Raw genomic sequence first — 6725 nt, 5'->3', positions numbered from 1 at the left:
CCTTGAAGGGGGAGAGGAGCCAGAATCTCTGACCTGCTGTCGTCCCCCATTGTTAATTAGACCTATTCACCAGCCAGCTGTTTATAATAAAATTTATATGGAGTGGTGAATGGCTCAGATAAAAATAACAGATACATCAGCAGGCGCGTAGGAGCGTTACAATGAGCATGTGGTGTAAAATACACAAAAACATAAAAAGCTCATTAAGGAAGACAATAAAGAAAGAAGTCGAAAGCCCTGAGGGCTTGCCACCATCTTGAACTGAGCCCTGGAAGGACCTCACCCGCCTTTCTCCCCCTTCTCACTCTCCCCCCTCTCTATCTATCTCTCTCACTCCCTCATGTTTGCTTTTGAAAGACTATCAATTTGTACCCTCTCTGTTTTTTTCCTCTGTGCTCTTCTGTTGCCATGCAGTATCCGACTGCTGGAAGCTGAATCTCAGGAGAGGAAAGGGGGGTAGATGGAACAAGCTTGTCTCCTGTAGTGTTCTGGCACACTGCCTTGACCAATGGAACCAGCTGTGGTGAGGAGACAACAGCCTAACAAACAACACACACACGCACACAAACACACAGTCCTGCAATGTAGAAGATGTTTAATACGGCTCAGAGCTATTTAAAATACACGTAATTAAGTAAAATGCAAAGCAGATCATTAGTTGAAAGCTGTTTGCTCCCTGATGGGCCAGTGGTGGCTATGAAGTCACAGGAACAAAAGGCAGCCTGGACCAAGTGGAGACCGGCAAGATGGCTGGCAAACATGGCCTCCATGTCAGGATAAATGGTCAGACTCCTGCATTGCGCTTTCATCTCACTATATATTTTTTACATCACCATATTTTACAACTTTGAAGGCCAAACAATTCAATTATAGTGAGTGAATTTGAGCAGCATGTAAGCTGACTTCATAGCACTCCAACAGAACAGGGGCACAGCACAGCTTCAAAAGTAAATATCAAAGGACTGCCAGGAGTCTAATTGCCATCTTTACCCATGAGGTCTATTCCCATTTGGGTCCACTTTTATTTGAAGCTCAAAGTACTACAAGAGAGATGATGTATTTGGCATTGCAAAGTGGACTCACTGAAGTTAAATTAGTTGTATGTTATTTATGCGAAATATGATGCACTTTGGCTCATTGACACAGCTTGCTTGACAATTTAGTCAACTTTGAACATATTCAGCATTTGAATGAATCGACGCCAATGGGAGACAAGCTGAAAACCAGGCACTTGTTTATTAGGACACACAATGGAAATGGGTATGCAACTAAAACAAAAATGAATATAGTCCCTCCATTTTTTTGTCCGTTTTTTTTTGTTTGGTTCCAAATGAACATAACCCTCGACTGCCAACATAACCATGGTTTCTCAAGGACAGAGAGGTGACGTGGCTGCAGAGGATTGAGGATGCGACTCAGAATGGGCGATAGTTCCAGCTCAGTTCCAGCTGAGGTAATGCTCACTGAGGTAAATCAGACCACCCCTTTAACTGCTTGAAGGCCTCTCCCATGTCAGCCCTTAATTAACTATTGACCGGGCCACTAACGGAAACCAAGCAGCAGGAGATTAAAAACAAAAAAGCCAAACTAAAGGCTAATGGCCCGAGAATCTGATACATCCCTTTAAGGCCCTTTTCACGGCTCTGATCGGAGCTCCGTTTCAAATCCGCCCTTGGATGGGCCGGCCGGAAGCCGCTGCTAGGACTTCAATGCTCTCAATATCTATCGAGCTGTTTGATCCGGCCCTGACAACAATGGCCGCCACACACACTCCCTCCAGCGCAAAGCCTGTCTGGTGTCTTGTGCTTTGTGTGTGCGTGTGCTTTGTGTGTGTGTGTGTGATGCTGGCTAGGGAAAACAAAGCCACAGACAGAGGAAGCAATGGTGGTAGCCTCATCAGTAGGCCAGTCGATGCAGGGGCATGTATTGTTGGCATCATTAGCACCAGGGCACAGGGAGCCAGCTCAACTCCCATAACACACACTTCTACTGGGACACGGACGCTGCCCACTGACTGACAAGGGCTAGTATTTAAAGTACACCCTCCCACACACACTTAAAAGCAGATACATAAAAGGTAGTAGAACTGGAAAGACACAGACACACACACAGTGAATGTAAAATAAGGAGAAAGATGCCGATACATTTCCAAGCTTAACATTGCAACTGTATACAATGGAACTGATGAGCCGCCTCAATCTTTCTAATCTCTCTCTCTCTCTCTTTTCCATGCTCCCTCTCTTCACCCCTCTAGCAACTCTCCCCTCTGTCTGTCTATGTCCTTTCCTTTGTGCGATGGTAATTGCAGTTGTCTGACTGAGCCAAACGCCCACCCTGGGAATGCCAAGTCGCCCGCCGTGTGGTCGACATGTCACGTGACCACCGCGCTCTGCCCTCCTTTATGACCACAATTAGCAGCTAGGTAGGCTGTCAAACTGCAAATTAGCATTTTAACGTTAGCATTTAATTAATATTTTAATGTTATCGCCCACTCCCTTCCTCTCGTCCACGCACGGTGTGGAGTGACTGCTTAGACAGCATGTCAATCTAGGCCTGGGCAAACTTTGTATTTTACATCTGTTATTCAATAAAAGTGCTTTAATCTCGAAGACAATTGTCAAGTGGCCTAATTCTGACGCTGAGAGAAATTTGGTACATCGATTTACTTTTGTTTTGTATGCACTTATGTAGACTACGAGGTGGACAAAGAGAGAGGACAAAACATTTTGTAATAGAAAAGGAAAAGAATAACAGTCTATCTCTATCGTGGAGTAAAATAGTCATTGTGGCCTTGATATTTTGTGGGTTTATCCAAGAGGAACAACTGTGAAAGATCTAATCGTTTTCCATCCTGGAGAAAAGATGCCAGAAAAGCCCAAAACTAGACAGAGGGACAGACAGAGAGAGAGGTAGGGGGAGAGAGAGGGGGAAAATAGACCGGGCAGGTCTGGCTGAGCGAGCAAGCTAATTAATTAACAAAAAAAAAAAACGATAAAAATGTAAATTGCAATTTGCAAACATAGGCACCTAATTAACCCTTTACATGTGTAGGAATTGGCCTATATGGATAGGGCTAGATTGAAATGTTTCTTACAGAAGAAATAGGAAATGCATACACAATTTAAAGGGAATTGTTTGGTGATTATGGGAAAATGATTAGACAACATGATGTTAACATTTCACCTGACACAAGACTGATTCCAAATATAACACTGTTGATTTTATGTGCATTTTACATTTACTGTACTTATCGCTGCATTTCTTCATAACTAAATCTGAAAATACTCTGGATACATTCAGAAACATGATAAGAATGTTCCTGGCAAAGGACAAGGGTTGACAGAGGACTAACTGGTGTCTCCAAAGTGGGCACAGTTCCTAAGTAATTTCAATGCACTTTTATGACATAGCAGAGTCTTCAACTATAAAGGTGCTTTTTGAGCTCTCCTAGCTGTGCCGTTGAGGAACTAGCGCAAGCACACTTGTAGTTGTTTTGAACACAACCTTGCATCCCCGCCGTCACACAATTACTATTGTTGTTTACGCAATCCAAAAACGGCCCATTAGAAATCGCAATCTGGGTCAGGTGGGCATCATTTGAAAGCTTGTTCTATTGCCAACATGACTAGCTAAGTTATAAAATACGATTTTACAGTGTTTGGAAATTAATTTGTTAAAAACGGTTTTGTTTTTCTCTCTGAGTCAACTACTCACCACATTTTATGCACTGCAGTGCTAGCTAGCTGTAGCTTATGCTTTCAGAACTAGATTCGTTCTCTGATACTTTGATTGAATGGACAACATGTCAGTTCATGCTGCAAGAGCTCTGATAGTTTAGAGGATGTCCTACGGAATTTGTCATAATTACTGTGTAAGTCTGTGGAAGAGGGTGAGAACCACGAGCCTCCAAGGTTTTGTATTGAAGTCAATGTATCAAGAAGAGGACGGAAACTAGCTGTCCTCTGGCTACATCATGGTGCTACCCTACAGAGTTCTGTTGAGGCCACTGTAGACCTTCATTGCAAAACAGTGGGTTTTAATAAATTATTTGGTGACGTGAATATACACTATATATACAAAGTATGTGGACACCCCTTCAAATTTGGTTATTTCAGCCACACTCGTTGCTGACAAAAAATATTGTGCACACAGTCATGCAATATCCAAAGACAAACATCGGCAGTAGAATAGCCTTACTGAAGAGCTCAGTGAGAATGCAAAGAGTGAGCAAAGCTGTCATCAAAGTAAACGGTGGCTACTTTGAAGAATCTAAAATATATTTCGATTTTTTTAACACTTTTTCGGTTACTACATGATTCCATTTGTGTTATTGCATAGTTTTGATGTCTTCACTATTATTCTACATTCTAGAAAATAGTAAAATATAAAGATAAACCCTTGAATGAGTAGGTGTTCTAAAACTTTTGACCGGTAGTGTATACTAAATATATGTGTGAAATTTGTTTTGATTTAAAATGGACCATTATTATGCACCTGTCTCAAAATAGGGGCAGCTGGAAAGAAATACATGTAATCTATGCACTTAAATAGCGAATGGTTCATTTTCATGCCAGCCAGGTAGGCTATACTACTGTTTTAAAGAGAAGGAATATGCTTAATATTAGGAAAGTTTGGAAACAAATATAGTAGGCCTAGAAAGCTGATGTGATTCAAATCAAATCAAATGTTATTTGTCACATGTGCCGAAAACAAAAGATTCACCTTACAGTGAAATGCTTACTTACAAGCCCTAACCAACAATGTAGTTAAAAAAAATAAATACCTACAAAAAAAGAAGAATAAGAAATAAAAGTAACAAATAATTAAAGCGCAGCAGTAAAATAACAATAGCGAGGCTATATACATGGGGTACCGGTACAGAGTCAATGTGCGGGGGCACCGGTTAGTCGAGGTAATGGTAATTGAGGTAATATGTACATGTAGGTAGAGTTATTAAAGTGACTATGCATAGATAATAACAGAGCGTAGCAGCAGTGTAAAAGAGGAGGGGCAATGCAAATAATCTGGGTAGACATTTGATTAGATGTTCAGGAGTCTTATGGTTTGGGGTTAGAAGCTGTTTAGAAGCCTCTTGGACCTAGACTTGGCACTCCGGTACCGCTTGCCATGCGGTAGCAGAGAGAACAGTCTATGACTAGGGTGGCTGGAGTCTTTGACAATTTTTAGGGCCTTCCTCTGACACTGCCTGTTATAGAGGTCCTGGATGGCAGGAAGCTTGGCCCCAGTGATGTACTGAGCCGTACGCACTAACCTCTGTAGTGCCTTGCAGTCGGAGGTGGAGCAGTTGCCATACCAGACAGTGATGCAACCAGTCAGGATGCTCTCGATGGTGCAGCTGTTGAACCTTTTGAGGATCTGAGGACCAATGGCAAATATTTTCAGTCTCTAATGACCAACAGCCGTATCAGAGCTTGGAGAAGCCTAATTTCCGTGACTAAACGGTCACGTGGAATTTGAATGCCGTCATGACTCGTGACCGCCGTGGTGGCAGTAATACGGTCACCGTAACAGCCCTAGTCAGGAATGTGTTTCATAAGACACTCGTTCTACAATGCCTTGCTATGAAGGTAGCTTGCAACTTAGTTTTAACATTTCATCACGTCATGTAAATACATGTTGCTGTGGAAACTATATCATCTACTGTGAGGTGAATGCCCGCAGTCTCCAGTCAGCTCAGCTGTCCTACAACACAATGTTCTATAACTGGCTGGTCTTGTCTCGTCTCTGCTTATGTCTGCTGTTAAATCTTTGCCAGGAGACAAATTCCAGAACTAATATCCCTACAAGTGTAGGCTACATGTGGACATTGCACAAACATCACCCAGTTTGAGTTTAGATACATCAAGGAAAATGTGTTGGTGTTACAAAGACAAAACATTTTCAGCTGTAAATATCAATTGTACTTCAAAATCAGTAATATGTAGACACAAATGCAGCTGTCTAACCAGAACTAGAATGGCATTTCTATGGTCTATTTACCCAAATCTAAAGATGTGGCTGTCTAACACACTGACATTCAGATGTGAGATGAAGGAGGATGGCGCTCTTCTCATACTGAGTAGCCTACAGAGTAAAATGAGAAGAATGCAATTGCTGAATTTATGTTGATATTCCAAAGTGTTTTGGTAACTTTCAAGTGTAACAATTCCATGTAGAATCAACCATCCTTCACATAATACTGTAGAATCAGTGCTCTGCAAATATTACACTTGTCTTTCATCTTTTATTGTCATTCACAGCCAATACAGATACTGTACCTATTAACATTTTGTCTGGTGGTGCCGGGGCTACCTTGCCAAACATGTCAGTCGTACCTTCCTGTATGGTGTCACATATCCGCGCCCCATTGATAGGATCATTTGATTCAAAAATAACAAAAGACGATCAAAAAAAGTAATAGGTATGTCTTGTATAATTGTAACGCTTCAAGGTCTTTCTCAATTCAGAAATCAGTATCAACCTGTCTTTCAGTCAGAAAACTCCATGACCAAAGCCCCTCTCCTGTCCTCCATCTGTAGAAAAACAAGGTATAGTTGATGAATGACAGAACTATTTCACAAAGTCAAATTCCTGCTCATGCAAATGTATTTGGTGATTCTGATATTACAAAAAACTGATTTCATGTCTTATTACACACAATAATTCTCCAAAAGTGTTCTTCAGCTGTCCCCAAAGGAGAACCCTTTTTGGTTCCAGGTGAAACC

This window comes from Salmo salar, chromosome 09, assembly GCF_965601325.2.
Source record: "Salmo salar chromosome 09, fSalSal1, whole genome shotgun sequence".
Lineage (NCBI taxonomy): Eukaryota > Metazoa > Chordata > Actinopteri > Salmoniformes > Salmonidae > Salmo > Salmo salar.
The sequence above is the reverse complement of the archived record's forward strand: the minus strand, read 5'-3'. Positions refer to the sequence as shown.